This window comes from Pristiophorus japonicus, chromosome 3 (assembly GCF_044704955.1).
Source record: "Pristiophorus japonicus isolate sPriJap1 chromosome 3, sPriJap1.hap1, whole genome shotgun sequence".
NCBI lineage: Eukaryota > Metazoa > Chordata > Chondrichthyes > Pristiophoridae > Pristiophorus > Pristiophorus japonicus.
Window position 1 is genome coordinate 93,563,238 of NC_091979.1, and position 16,036 is coordinate 93,579,273.

General features: G+C 44.1%; 1 protein-coding gene across 16 annotated transcripts in view; it reads left to right on the forward strand.

Annotated features, from left to right (window-relative positions):
- Window positions 1-16,036, forward strand: part of LOC139259794 (RNA-binding motif, single-stranded-interacting protein 1-like) — a 769,398-nt gene that overhangs the window by 447,014 nt on the left and 306,348 nt on the right. The window contains exon 1 of one of the 16 annotated variants that reach the window (XM_070875559.1): window positions 8,786-8,808. The exons of the other annotated variants lie outside the window; for them this stretch is intronic. The gene's annotated coding sequence lies outside the window, so the exon portion shown is untranslated. Of the gene's footprint in view, window positions 1-8,785; window positions 8,809-16,036 lie in introns of those variants that run through there. 16 annotated transcript variants of the gene reach the window in all.

Sequence of the window (16,036 nt, forward strand, 5' to 3'; positions counted from 1 at the left end):
AACTGGATAAGAGAACTAGTTTGAATTAAGAAGGAGGTGGAAACATAGAAACATAGAAAATAGGTGCAGGAGTAGGCCATTCGGCCCTTCGAGCCTGCACCGCCATTCAATGAGTTCATGCTGAACATGCTACTTCAGTATCCCATTCCTGCTTTCTCGCCATACCCCTTGATCCCCCTAGTAGTAAGGACTACATCTAACTCCTTTTTGAATATATTTAGTGAATTGGCCTCAACAACTTCCTGTGGTAGAGAATTCCACAGGTTCATCACTCTCTGGGTGAAGAAGTTTCTCCTCATCTCGGTCCTAAATGGCTTACCCCTTATCCTTAGACTGTGACCCCTGGTTCTGGACTTCCCCAACATTGGGAACATTCTTCCTGCATCCATCCTGTCTAAACCGATCAGAATTTTAAACATTTCTACGAGATCCCCTCTCATTTTTCTGAACTCCAGTGAATACAAGTCCAGTTGATCCAGTCTTTCTTGATATGTCAGTCCTGCCATCCCAGGAATCAGTCTGGTGAACCTTCGCTGCACTCCCTCAATAGCAAGAATGTCCTTCCTCAAGTTAGGAGAGCAAAACTGTACACAATACTCCAGGTGTGGCCTCACCAAGGCCCTGTACAACTGTAGTAACACCTCCCTGCCCCTGTACTCAAATCCCCTCGCTATGGAGGCCAACATGCCATTTGCTTTCTTAACCGCCTGCTGTACCTGCATGCCAACCTTCAATGACTGATGTACCATGACACCCAGGTCTCTTTGCACCTCCCCTTTTCCTAATCTGTCACCATTCAGATAATAGTCTGTCTCTCTGTTTTCACCACCAAAGTGGATAACCTCACATTTATCCACATTATACTTCGTCTGCCATGCATTTGCCCACTCATCTAACCTAACCAGCCTCATAGCATCCTCCTCGTAGCTCACACTGCCACCCAACTTAGTGTCATCCGCAAATTTTGAGATACTACATTTAATCTCCTTGTCTAAATCATTAATGTACAATGTAAACAGCTGGGGCCCCAGCACAGAACCTTGTGGTACCCTACTAGTTACTGCCTGCCATTCTGAAAAGTACCCATTTACTCCTACTCTTTGCTTCCTGTATGCCAACCAGTTCTCAATCCACATCAGCACACTAGCCCCAATCCCATGTGCTTTAACTTTGCACATTAATCTCTTGTGTGGGACCTTGTCGAAAGCCTTCTGAAAGTCCAAATACACCACATCAACTGGTTCTCCCTTGTCCACTCTACTGGAAACATCCTCACAAAATTCCAGAAGATTTGTCAAGCATGATTTCCCTTTCACAAATCCATGCTGACTTGGACCTATCATGTCACCTCTTTCCAAATGCGCTGCTATGACATCCTTAATTAATTCCATCATTTTACCCACTACCGATGTCAGGCTGACCGGTCTATAATTCCCTGTTTTCTCTCTTCCCTCCCTTTTTAAAAAGTGGGATTACATTGGCTACCCTCCACTCCATAGGAACTGATCCAGAGTCTATGGAATGTTGGAAAATGACTGTCAATGCATCCGCTATTTCTAAGGCCACCTCCTTAAGTACTCTGGGATGCAGACCATCAGGCCCTCAGGATTTATCGGCCTTCAATCCCATCAATTTCCCCAACACAATTTCCTGACTAATAAGGATTTCCCTCAGTTCCTCCTCCTTACTCGACCCTCTGACCCCTTTTATATCCGGAAGGTTGTTTGTGTCCTCCTTAGTGAATACCGAACCAAAGTACTTGTTCAATTGGTCTGCCATTTCTTTGATCCCTGTTATGACTTCCCCTGATTCTGAATGCAGGGGACTTACGTTTGTCTTTACTTAACCTTTTTCTCTTTACATATCTATAGAAGCATTTGCAGTCCATTTTAATGTTCCCTGCAAGCTTCCTCTCTTACTCTATTTTCCCTGCCCTAATCAAACCCTTTGTCCTCCTCTGCTGAGTTCTAAATTTCTCCCAGTCCCTGGGTTCGTTGCTATTTCTAGCCAATTTGTCTGCCACTTCCTTGGCTTTAATACTATCCCTGATTTCCCTTGATAGCCACGGTTGAGCCACCTTCCCTTTTTTTATTTTTACGCCAGACAGGGATGTACAATTGTTGTAGTTCATCCATGCGGTCTCTAAATGTCTGCCATTGCCCATCCACTGTCAATCCCTTAAGTATCATTCGCCAATCTATCCGAGCCAATTCACGCCTCATACCTTCAAAGTTACCCTTCTTTAAGTTCTGGACCATGGTCTCTGAATTAACAGTTTCATTCTCCATCCTAATGTAGAATTCCACCATATTATGGTCACTCTTCCCCAAGGGGCCTTGCACAACGAGATTGCTAATTAATCCCCTCTCATTACACAACACCCAGTCTAAGATGGCTCTACCCTAGTTGGTTCCTCAACATATTGGTCTAGAAAACCATCCCTTATGCACTCCAGGTAGATGTTAAGAAGGGCCTTAAAGGATGCGAGGAAGGTGAGGAGGCAGAGGCATTTGGGGAGGGAATTCCAGAGTGTGGGGCTTAGATGGACGAAGGCACGGCCGCCAGTGCTGATGTGAGGGGAGACGATTTCATAACGGGTCAGGCTCTGACGAACTGAGAAGTCGGATAGGTTGTAATGGTGGAGGTGGGTACCGAGAAAGGGATGGGCAGGGCAATGAAGGAATGTAAACAAAAGGGCAATCATGTTAAATTTGAGACATTTGAGGACTGAGAGCCAACGCAGGTCAGCAAGGACAGGTGTCATATCAACATCCTTCGTGAGTTGGCACCTCCAAAACCAGTAACATCATGGCAGCTATGTAAATACTGTCTCCAATGATGTCCATCACCATTTTTCCTGCAGGCTGGGTGAGTGCTCAGCCCTCCCATTGACAGGTAATACCTATTTCGCATTGCTGACCTGTGTGGACCTTTCCCATCTATTTAGTAAGGGCCAGAGACAACTGTATATGCATCTAGATGCTTGCACTATTTGCAGTTGTTCATTATTGCCAGGACTGTGGAATCTGCCTTCAGCATAAATAGGACAGCACTCAAGGCTATTTAATAATTGTTACTAATTGAATCAGTTTTGTAATTTAAACCTGAATTAACCATCTTTCTGTCCATATCAAAACAGGTATGTATTTCATTTTGAGAATTTATTTCTTTGGACAAGGATCAGTTTTTGGCAACTTTTTAAACATTTGGTTCTACAAATGCCTTTGCCTACAAAGGCATGGAGAAGAACATTGAAGGCTTCCACTGATGCAAGATCATGTACCTGATTACTTTGTGATAACATGGGTAGAATACCAGTATAAAATCCATGGTTTAATGCGTGCATTTAATTGGGTGGGGGAATGTTGCTGTCTCATTGGGTCTATGCTGGAGTCACTCCAGCACTGATGTGACAGTGTATTCAATTTATTTCTTTGAAATGCACCTTTGATCAGCCAGCTCTCGATAATTTATATTTTATTTGTTGAGAAATCTCTGCCTCACAATATACTCTTATTTATAGCCTTGGAAACAAGCAATTGTAGAAGTTATTAAATTATAGAATAGAAAGCATAGAACTCTTCTGATGACTTACATATTTAGTGAGTAGCTGAAATAATTAGACATTAATCTTGCTTCAATTTCATGTAAAACAATGAAATTAATTATCAGGGTAAATTTGAGGAATATTTCTGCATTAATAACCTATTAAACATCAGTCAACATGGCTTCAGAAGGGGGAGATCCTACCTGACCAACTTCCGTTAACTTCTTGAAGAAAGTAACAGTACAACTGGACTATGCAGAGCCCTACAACATGGTGGGCCTAGACTTCCAAAAGGTAATTAATAAAGTTGTGTATACAAAGATATTCATTAAGCTCAAAGCTGTAGGGATCCATCGTAAATTCTGGACACAAATAAGAAATTGGCTGAAGGGTAACAACAGGTACTTAGAGGAGTTATGTTGAGGTGGGAGGGGTACTTTGTGAAGTGCCCCAGGGACTCTTGCTGGGACCACGACTGTTTCTAATTTATATATTTGTGACTTTGATTCAGAAATTCAATGCAAATTGGTTAAAATTGCAGATGATACTAAACAAGGAAGGGCAGTAGAATTGAAGGAGGCAGCTCAAAGTATAAAATTAGATGGACAAAATATGGAAGTTTCTCTTTCTCTCTCTCTCTCTCTCTCTCTCTCTCTCTCTCTCTCGCTCTCTCACGGCAGACAAAAACCCTCCTCCCCACATCTGGTTCTGATAATGGATGATTGAAATCAAATCTGTACTAGAATACACACACAATACTCTGAGCTTTTGAAATGGCAAAGCTATAATTGAAATTTTTTCTCTATATACTATATATATTATACATATTTATATGGTAAAAGTTTCTTGAATATTGCAATATAGATCTATTCTTGCAGCTTCTGAATTCAGTTGATATCCAACTGAAAGGGACTTTTGTGCTAAAGGAAATGTTCTGGCTTAAAACTGTTTTATATATTTTTTTATGAATGAGTAACAGGAAGGAAATGGTATACCACCATGGGTTAAGACATTTATAATTGTAAGAAAGTAGTGGTGAGAGTGGGGTTTGGACAAGGTATGACCTTTAACGGTAGAATAAATGCTTAGCTTAATGTTTTGCTTTGGAATATGTCTTGCTGCATTTAAAGCATATGAACAATGATTTCCATGATTAATACTTGAGTTTTATGTGTCAAACTACAAAAGAGTCTGAATAATGAATTGCATTCAGCCTTATCTTGCTTGAAATATAAAATTATTGTAAAATTAGTTGATCACTCGCTCTTAAATTAATTGATTTACATTTTTAAATAATTCATACAAAACTGTTTGCGTCAAACTCTCTTCAGGAATTGTGCCCTTGGATAAATAGGAAAGTTAACAAGTGGCTAAAGGATTGTTGCGGGAAAGAGGGTTTCCATTTCGTGACGTAGCATTTCACGTAGCATTTGTAACAAAATAGATGAGTTGAAGGCACAAATTGAGACAAATGAGTATGATCTGATAGCCATTACAGAGATGTGGTTGCAGGACTGGGAATTAAATATTCACGGGTACTTGACAATCCGGAAGGACAGACAGAAAGGAAAAGGAGGTGGGGTAGCTCTACTGATAAAAGGATGGAATCACTGCAATAGTAAGAAACAATATTGGCTCAAATGATAAGGGTGTTGAAACAGTTTGGGTGGAGATAAGGGACAATAAGGGGAAAAAGTCACTGGTGGGCATAGTCTATTGGCCCCCTAACAGTAGCAACTCTGTTGGTTGGAGCATAAACCAGGAAATAGTGGGGGCTTGCAAAAAGGGAACAGCAATAATCATGGCTAAAGTAAATGTTGGTCCCTTAGAGGACAAGACCGGGGAATTAGTAATGGGGAACATGGAGATGGCAGAAATTCTCAATAAATATTTTGTATCAGTCTTTACTTTAGAGGACACTAACAATATTCCGACAGTGGATAGTCTAGGGGCTATAGGGGAGGAGGAACGTATCACAATCACTAAGGAGATGGTACTCAGTAAGATAATGGGATTAAAGGCAGATAAATCCCCTGGACCTGATAGCTTGCATCCTAGGGTCTTGAGAAGTAGCGGCAGGGATTGTGGATGCATTGGTTGTAATTTACCAAAGGTCCCAGCAGATTGGAAAACTACAAATATAACACCCCTATTTAAAAAAGGAGGCAGACAAAAATCAGGAAACTATAGACCAGTTAGCCTAACATCTGTGGTTGGGAAAATGTTGGAGTCCATTATTAAAGAAGCAGTAGCAGGACATTTGGAAAAGCAAAATTCGGTCAGAGATAGTCAGTATGGATTTATGAAGGGGAAGTTGTGTTTGACAAATTTGCTGGAGTTCTTTGAGGATGTAACGAACAGGGTGGATAAAGGAGAACCAGTGGATGTGGTGTATTTGGACTTCCAGAAGGCATTTGACAAGGTGCCACATAAAAGGTTACTGCACAAGATAAAAGATCACGGGGTTGGGGGTAATATACTAGCATGCATAGAGGATTGGCTAACTAACAGAGAACAGAGAGTCGGGATAAATGGTTCATTCTCAGGTTGGCAACCAGTAACTAGTGGGATGCCGCAGGGATCAGTGCTCGGACCCCAACTATTTACAATCTATATTAATGACTTGGAAATAGGGACTGAGTGTAACGTAGCCAAGTTTGCTGACAATACAAAGATGGGAGGAAAAGCAATGTGTGAGGAGGACACAAATAATCTGCAAAAGGACATAGACAGGCTATTTGAGTGGGCAAAAATTTGGCAGATGGAGTATAATGTTGGAAAGTGTGAGGTCATGCACTTTGGCAGAAAAAAATCAAAGAGCAAGTTATTATTTAAATGGAGAAAGATTGCCAAGTGCCGCAGTACAGCGGGACCTGGGGGTACTTGTGCATGAAACACAAAAGGATAGTATGCAGGTACAGCAAGTGATGAGGAAGGCCAATGGTATCTTGGCCTTTATTGCAAAGTGATGGAGTACAAAAACAGGGAAGTCTTGCTACAGTTGTACAGGGTATTGGTGAAGCCACACCTTGAATACTGCGTGCAGTTTTGGTTTCCATATTTACGAAAGGATATACTTGCATTGGAGGCAGTTCAAAGAAGGTTCATTAGGTTGATTCCGGGGATGAGGGGAGGTTGAGTAGGTTCAAACATAGAAACATAGAAAACATAGGTTCGGCCTCTATTCATGAGAATTCAGAAGAATGAGAGGTGATCTTATCGAAACGTATAAGATTCTGAGGGGGCTTGACAAGGTGGATGCAGAGAGGACATTTCCATTGATGGGGGAGACTAGAACTAGAGGGCGCGATCTTAGAATAAGGGGCCGCCCATTTAAAACATAAAAACATAGAAATTTACAGCGCAGAAGGAGGCCATTACGGCCCATTGTGTCCATGCCGGCCGACAAAGAGCTACACTGCCCTTCGTCAGCAGCCCTAAAGGTTACATATAAACCCATGAACAATGACGGAAAGGCAAAGAGCACCCAGCCCAACCCGCCCCACACCACTGCAACACACTTATACTAAAAACATCTACACTCCACCCCAACCGGAGCCATGTGATCTCCTGGGAGAGGCAAAAACCAGATTTAAAAACCAGGCCAATTTAGGGAGAAAAAATCTGGAAAAATTCCTCTCCGACCCATCCAGGCAATCGAAACTAGTCCAGGAGATCACCCTGGCCGTATTCTATTCCCTTCAGTACTTACCATTATATCTGCGCCGACCAACAAAAGATCATCTAGTCTAATCCTAATTACCAGCTCTAGGTCCATAACCCTACAGGTTACGGCACTTTAAGTGCCCATCCAGCCATCTCTTAAAAGTGGTGAGGGTTTCTGTATCCACCACTCTTCCAGGCAACGAGTTCCAGATACCCACAACCCTCTGTGTAAAGAAGCCTCCCCTCAAATCCCCCCTAAATCTTCCACCAACCACCTTAAAACTATGCCCCCTCGTAATAGCCCCCTCCACCAATGGAAATAGACTCTTACTATCCACTATACCCTCAATATTTTGTACACTTTGATGAGGTCTCTCAACTTCCTCTGTTCCAATGAGAACAAACCCAGCCTATCCAATCTGTCCTCATAGCTCAGATTCTCCATTCCAGGCAGCATCCTAGGAAATCTCCTCTGCACCCTCTCTCTAGTGCAATCACATCCTTCCTATAATACGGCAAGCAGAACTGCACACATTAATCCAGCTGTGGCCTAACCAAAGTATTATACAATTTAAGCATAACCGCCCTGTTCTTATATTCTGTGCCTTGGCCAAGAAAGGCAAGCATTCGTATGCCTTCTTAACCACCTTATCCACCTGGCCTGCAATTTCATGGATCTGTGGACAAGCACTCCAAGGTCCAACTACACTATTAAGTGGCCCACTGCTTAATGTGTATAGCCTTTCTTTATTAGCCCTCCCAAAGTGCATCGCCTTCACACTTCTCTGAATTAAATTCCATTTGCCACTGCTTTGCCCACCTGACCAGTAGATTGATACCTTTCTGCAGCCCATGACTTTCCTCTTCATTATTAACCACACAGCCAATTTTAGTATCATCTGCAAACTTCTTAATCATGCTCCATATTTTCAAATCTAAATCGTTGATATATACCACAAAAAGCAAGTGACCCACTGGAAACATCTTTCCAGTCACAAAAACATCCATCAATCATTACCCTTTGCTTCCTACCTACAAGCCAATTTTGGATCCAACTTGCCACTTTGCCCTGGATCCCATGGGCTTTAATCTTCATGACCAGTCTACCATGTGGGAAATTATCAAAAGCCTTGCTAAAGTCCATATATACTACATCGTATGCACTACCCTCATTGACATAGAAACATAGAAAATAGGTGCAGGAGTAGGCCATTCGGCCCTTCAAGCCTGCACCACCATTCAATAAGATCATGGCTGATCATCACCTCAGTACCCCTTTCCTGCTTTCTGTCCATACCCCTTGATCCCTTTAGCCGTAAGGGCCATATCTAACTCCCTCTTGAATATATTCAACGAACTGGTATCAACAACTCTCTGCGGTAGAGAATTCCACAGGTTAACAACTCTGAGTGAAGTTTCTCCTCATCTCGGTCCTAAATGGCCTACCCCTTATCTTTAGACTCTGTCCCCTGGTTCTGGACTTCCCCAACATTGGGACCATTCTTCCTGCATCTAACCTGCCATCCCGGGAATCAGTCTGGTGAACCTTCGCTGCTCTCAACCCTCTTGGTTACCTCCTCAAAAAATTCAATCAGGTTAGTCAAACACAATCTTCCCTTAACAAATCCGTGCTGACTGTCCCTAATTAATCCTTGCCTATCCAAATGCAGATTTATCCTGTCTTTCAGGATTTTTTCCAATAATTTTCCCACCGTTAACGTTAGGCTGACAGGCCTGTAGTTACTCGGCCTATCCCTTTTTCTCTCCTTAAACAAGGGTTAGCAGTCCACCAATCCTCCGGCACCATGCCCATATCCAAAGAGGACTGGAAAATGATGGTCAAGGCCTCTGCTATTTCCTCTTTTATTTCATTCAACAACCTGGGATGCATTTCATCCGGGCCTGGGGACTTATCTACTTTCAAAGCTGCTAAACCCTTTAATACTTCCTCTCTCAGTATATTTATTCCCTCCAGAATATATCACTTCTCCTCTATAACAGTATCTGCATTACCTCTTTCCTTTGTGAAAACAGATGCAAAATATTCGTTAAGAACCCTACCAACATCTTCCGCTTCCACACAAAGATTACCTTCATGGTCTCTAATAGGCCCTACCCTTTCCTTAGTTACCCTCTTACTCTTAATATATTTATAGAACATCTTTGGGTTTTCCTTAATTTTACTGGCCAAGAATTTCTCGTGCTCGCTCAGCATTCCTAATGTCCTTTTTAATTTTGCCTCTTAACTTTCTATATTCCCCTAAAGACTCGATAGTATTTTGCCATTGATGTGTGACATAAGCATCCCTTTTTTTCTTAATCCTCCCCTGTAAGTCCCTCGACATCCAGGGGGCTCTAAAATTATTTTTCCCAGCCTTTTTCTTTAAGGGCATGTGTTTGGCCTGAACCTTTTGGATCTCCTCCTTGAATGCCTCCCACTATTCCGACACCAATTTACCCACAAGTAGCTGTTTCCAGTCCACTATGGCCAAATCACTCCTTAGCAAAATTAGCTTTTCCCCAATTCGGAACTTTTATTCCAGGCCTATTGTCCTTATCCATAACCAACTTGAATCCGACTGAATTATGGTCACTGGCACCCTAATGCTCCCCCACTAATACCCCTTCAACTTTCCCAGCTTCATTCCCCAAAACTAAATCCAAGACCGCCCCCTCTCATGTTGGGCTTGCTACATACTGACTAAAAAAGTTCTCTTGAATGCATTTCAAGAATTCCGCACCCTTTATACCCTTCAAACTAAATTTGTCCCAATCAATATTTGGATAGTTAAAATCCTCTACTATTACTACCCTATGGTTTTTTAGACTTCTCAGTAATTTGCCTATATATTTGCTCCTCTATCTCCCTCCCACTGTTTGGGGGTCTATAATACACTCTCAGCAGTGTGATCGCCCCTTTTTTATTTTTCACTTCGACCCATATGGCCTCAGTTGATGATCCCTCTAACATATCATCCCTCCTTACTGCTGTAATAGTTTCTTTAATCAGTACGGCTACCCCCCTCTCTATCTTGTCTAAAAATCCTGTAGCCAGGAATATTGATCTGCCAAACCTGCCCCTCTTTCAGGCATGTTTCTGTAATGGCTATAATGTCATACTCCCAAGTGTCTACCTGTGCTCTTAGCCCATCCACCTTATTCGCTGTACTCCTTGCATTAAAGTATATACCCTTCAGCACAGGAAGACCTCCTTGCTTACTACATACTAAGCCCTGTTTCCTCTGTCTTAGAGTCACTTTCTAGATTCTTGCTATCCAACTTCTGCTTTACTTCCTTCCCTTTTGAATTTGTTCTCGGGTTCCCATCCCCCTGCCAAGCTGGTTTAAACTCTCCCCAACAGCACTAGCAAAACTCCCCAGGAGGATATTGGTCCCGGCGCTGTTGAGGTGCAACCCGTCTGATTTGTACAGGTCCCATCTCCCCCAGAAGCGGTCCCAATGCCTCAAGAATTTAAAGCCCTCCCTCCTACACCAATTTTCCAGCCACATGTTCATCCTCTCTATCCTTCTATTCTTATTCTCATTAGCACGTGGCACCGGTAGTAACCCGGAGATTACTACCTTTTTGAGGCCCTTCCCTTTAATTTTCTTTCTAGCTCCCTAAATTCTTCCTGTAGGACCTCATCCCTCATTTTACCTATGTCGTTGGTCCCGATATGGACCACTACTTCTAGCTGTTTACCCTCCTCCCCCCACCCCCGCGCCCAACCCCAGGATGCCCTGCGTCCACTCTGACATCCTTGACTCTGGCACCAGGGAGGCACAAAACCATTCGGAAGTCACGTCGATGGTCGCAGAAACGCCTGTCTGTTCCGCTAACTGGAGAATCCCTTATCACTCGGGCTTTTTTGTTCTTCCTCCCTACCCCCTGTGCAGCTGAGCCACCCGTGGTGCCTTGGAATTGGCTCTGGCTTCACTCCCCAGAGACATCATCGTCCTTACCGATACTCAATTGAATATTGGTTTGAAAGCAAGATGGACTCACGTGGGGACTCCTGCGCTACCTGCCTAGCACACTAACTATGTCTGGTAGTCACCCATTTCCCCATCACTTGCACGCCTTTAAGCTGCGGGGTAACCATCTCCTGAAGTGTGCTATCCACGTAATTCTCAGCCTCGCGGATGCACCTTATTGACTCCATCCGCTGCTCCAGCTCCGAAACGCGGAGCTCGAGCAGTTGAAGCTGGAGACACCTCCTGTACACATGGTTGTCTAGGCTGCACGAAGCGTCCAGGACTTCTCACATGCCGCAGGATGTGCACTCCACGGGGCTATCCCTCTAGTTAGACTTATCTAGTTTAAAATCTCCTTCAAAAGAAATAAAGAAAAGAGAGCTACTCACCAACTCACCTCACCAACCTCTGGCTTCCCGAACTCACCGGCCTCTCAGCCTCCAAACTCCCGGCCTCTCGGCCTATGAACTCCTGACCGACTTAAAAAGAAATCGAGAAAAGAGGGCTACTTACCAACTCGCATCAATAACCTCCTGGCCTCAGGGCCTACCGAGTTGCCGACCTCGGGGCCTACCGAGTTGCCGACCTCCTGAACTCAGACTCTCCCGCTCTTGTCATGGACAAACAGAGATGAGGAGAAATTTCTTTTCAGAAGGTTGTAAATCTGTGGAATTCGTTGCCTCAGAGAGCTGTGGAAGCTGGGACATTGAATAAATTTAAGACGGAAATAGACAGTTTCTTGATCGATAAGGGGTTATGGGGAGCGGGCGGGGAAGTGGAGCTGAGTCCATGATCAGATCAGCCATGATCTTTCTGAATGGCGGAGCAGGCTCGAGGGGCCGTATGGCCTACTCCTGTTCTTAGTTCTTATGTTCTTATACTGGCACCAGTACTGGGAGAGGAAGGACCTGTACTGCTGCGATGGGCTTCACCTGACGCAGGCTGGGACCAAGGTCCTAGCTGATGGGATAAAATGGCTGTAGATAGGACTATACCAATAAAGGAGGGGAGGGCTCAGGCAGAAATAAAAATAGATAAATAACCGCAGCACAGGTGGCTTACTAACTACAAGAAGATTTGGACCAAACATAGCGATGTTACCGAAGTGGAGGAGTTTCTGGAGAATGTGTGGCTGCAGGAGCAGACGGTCAATGGGCTTGTGTCTGAAAAGACACCTATAAAAGGCTCGTCGAGGAGGAGTTCGAGCAGCGGGAGTCCGGGGTCGGAGGACTATAAAAGGCTCGTCGAGGAGGAGTTCGGGCAGTCGAGCAGCGGTCATCTGGGGTCGGAGGCCTATAAAAGGCTCGTTGAGGAGGTGTCCGGGCAATTGAGCTGCCAGCCGGTGCAGCTGGAGGGGCAGAAGGTAAACAAAGTAGAAAGAAATCGAAAGGTGACGTCACAGCCAAGGGGGTAAGTGATTGGCTGGTGATTGATGAGTAGTTTTTCTTTTTCTTTTCCAAATCAGTAGGTAATCTTTATCATTGTTGTTGCCAAATTAAGTTAATCTAAGGGTTAAGTCATGACAGGAAAGCTCGGACACGTGTCATGCTCCTCCTGCGCTATGTGAGAAGCCAGGGACGCTTCCAGTGTCCCTGACGACTAAATGTGAAGGAAGTGTATCCGTCTGCAGCACCTGACGGACTGCATTGCAGCGTTGGAGCTGCGGGTGGATTTACTCCAGAGCATCCGCGATGCTGAGGATGTCGTGAATAGCATGTTTAGTGAGTTGGCCACACCGCAGGTAAAGGTTACACAGCCAGATAGGGGATGGGTGACCAACAGGAAGAGCAGTGGAAGGAAGGTAGTGCAGGGTCCCCTGCGGTCATCCCCCTGCAAAACAGTTACACCGCTTTGGGTACTGTTGAGTGGGATGACGCATCAGGAGAGAGCAACAGCAGCCAAGTTCATGGCACCGTGGGTGGCTCTGCTTCACAGGAGGGCAGGAAAAAGAATGGGAGAGTTATAGTGGTAGAGGATTCTATTGTAAGGGGAATAGATAGATGTTTCTGCAGCAGCAATCGAGACTTCAGGATGGTATGTTGCAAGGTCGAGGATGTCTCTGGGCAGCTGCAGGACATTTTGAAGGGGGAGGGTGAACAGCCAGTTGTCGTGGTGCATATAGGTACCAATGATATCGGTAAAAAATGGGATGAGGTCCCACAAGACGAATTTAGGGAGGTTGGAGCTAAATTTAAAAAGTAGGACCTGAAAGGTAGTAATCTCAGGATTGCTACCAGTGCCACGTGCTAGTCAGAGTAGGAATCGCAGGATAGCTCAGATGAATACGTGGCTTGAGGAGTGGTGCAGAAGGGGGGGATTCAAATTCCTGGGACATTGGAACCGGTTCTGGGGGAGGTGGGACCAGTACAAACCGGATGGTCTGCACCTGGGCAGGACTGGAAGCAATGTCCTAGGGGGGAGTGTTTGCTAGTGCTGTTGGGGAGGGGTTAAACTAATATGGCAGGGGGATGGGAACCTATACAGGGAGACAGAGCAGTAGTATGGGGGCAGAAGCAAAAGATTGAAAGAAGAAAAGTAAAAGTGGAGGGCAGAGAAACCCATGGTAAAAAGCAAAAAGGGCCACATTACAGCAAAAGTCTAAAAGGCCAAAGTGTGTTAAAAAGACAAGCCTGAAGGCTCTGCCTCAATGCGAGGAGTATTTGTAATAAGGTGGACGAATTAACAGCGCAGATAGCTGTTAACGGATATGATGTAATTGGCATCACAGACATGGCTCCAGGGTGACCAAGGCTGGGAACTCAACATCCAGGGCTATTCAACATTCAAGAAGGATAGACAGAAAAGAAAAAGAGGTGGGGTGGCGTTGCTGGTTAAAGAGGAAATTAATGCAATAGTAAGGAAAGACATTAGCTTGAATGATGTGGAATCGGTATGGGTAGAGCTACGGAATACCAAAGGGCAGAAAACGCTAGTGGGAGTTGTGTACAGACCACTACACAGTGGTAGTGAAGTTGGGGACAGCATCCAACAAAAAATTAGGGATGTGTGCAATAAAGGTACAGCAGTTATCATGGACGACTTTAATCTACATATTGATTGGGCTAACCAAACTGGTAGCAATGCGGTGGAGGAGGATTTCCTGGAGTGTATTAGGGATGGTTTTCCAGACCAATATGTCGAGGAACCAACTAGAGGGCTAGCCATCCTAGACTGGGTGATGTGTAATGAGAAAAGACTAATTAGCAATCTTGTTGTGCGAGGCCCCTTGGGAAAGAGTGATCATAATATGGTAGAATTCTTTATTAAGTTGGAGAGTGACACAGTTAATTCAGAGACTTGGGTCCTGAACTTAAGGAAAGGTAACTTTGATGGTATGAGGCGTGAATTGGTTAGAATAGACTGACGAATGATACTGAAAAGGGTTGACAGTAAATAGGCAATGGCAAACATTTAAGATCCCTGTCCGGAGTAAAAATAAAACTGGGAAGGTGGCTCAACCGTGGCTAACAAGGGAAATTAAGGATAGTGTTAAATCCAAGGAAGAGGCATATAAATTGGCCAAAAAAAGCAGCAAACCTGAGGACTGGGAGAATTTTATAATTCAGCAGAGGAGGACAAAGGGTTTAATTAGGAGGGGGAAAATAGAGTATGAGAGGAAGCTTGCTGGGAACATAAAAACTGACTGCAAAAGCTTCGATAGATATGCAGTCAGCTTCAGGTGATTTTATAATGGTGAACAAAGAAATGGCAGACCAGTTGAATGAATACTTTGGTTTTGTCTTCACGAAGGAAGACGCAAATAACCTTCCGGAAATACAAAGGGACTGAGGGTCTAGTGAGAAGGAGGAACTGAAGGAAATCCTTTTTAGGCGGGCAATTGTGTTTGGGAAATTGATGGGATTGAAGGCTGATAAATCCTCGGGGCCTGATAGTCTGCACCCCAGAGTACTTAACGAAGTGGCCCTAGAAATAGTAGATGCATTGGTGATCATTTCCAACAGTCTATCGATTCTAGATCGGTTCCTATGGGTAGCTAATGTAACACCACTTTTTAAGAAAGGAGGGAGAGAGAAAACGGGTAATTATAGACCGGTTAGCCTGACATCAGTATTGGGGAAAATGTTGGAATCAATTATTAAAGATGAAATAGCAGCGCATTTGGAAAGCAGTGACAGGATCAGTCCAAGTCAGCATGGATTTATGAAAGGGAAATCATGCTTGACAAATCTTCTGGAATTTTTTGAGGATGTAACTAGTAGAGTGGACAAGGGAGAACCAGTGTAAGTGTTGTATTTGGACTTTCAAAAGGCTTTTGACTAGGTGCCACACAAGAGATTGGTGTGCCAAAATTAAAGCGCATGGTATTGGGGTAATGTACTGACGTGAATAGAGAACTGGTTGGCAGACAGGAAGCAGAGAGTTGGGATAAACTGGTCCTTTTCAGAATGGCAGGCAGTGACTCGTGGGGTGCCGCAGGGCTCAGTGCTGGGACCCCAGCTCTTTACAATATATATTAATTTAGATGAAGGAATTGAGTGTTATATTTCTAAGTTTGCAGATGACACTAAGCTGGGTGGCAGTGTGAGCTGTGAGGAGGACGCTAAGAGGCTGCAGGGTGACTTGGACAGGTTAGATGAGTGGGCAAATGCATGGCAAATGCAGTATAATGTGGATAAATTTGAGGTTATCCGCTTTGGTGACAAAACCACAAAGGCAGAATATTATCTGAATGGCAGCAGATTAGGAAAAGGGGAGGTGCAACGAGACCTGGGTGTCATAGAAACATAGAATATAGAAACAGAAACATAGAAATTAGGTGCAGGAGCAGGCCATTCGGCCCTTCGAGCCTGCACCGCCATTCAATAAGATCATGGCTGATCATTCAACC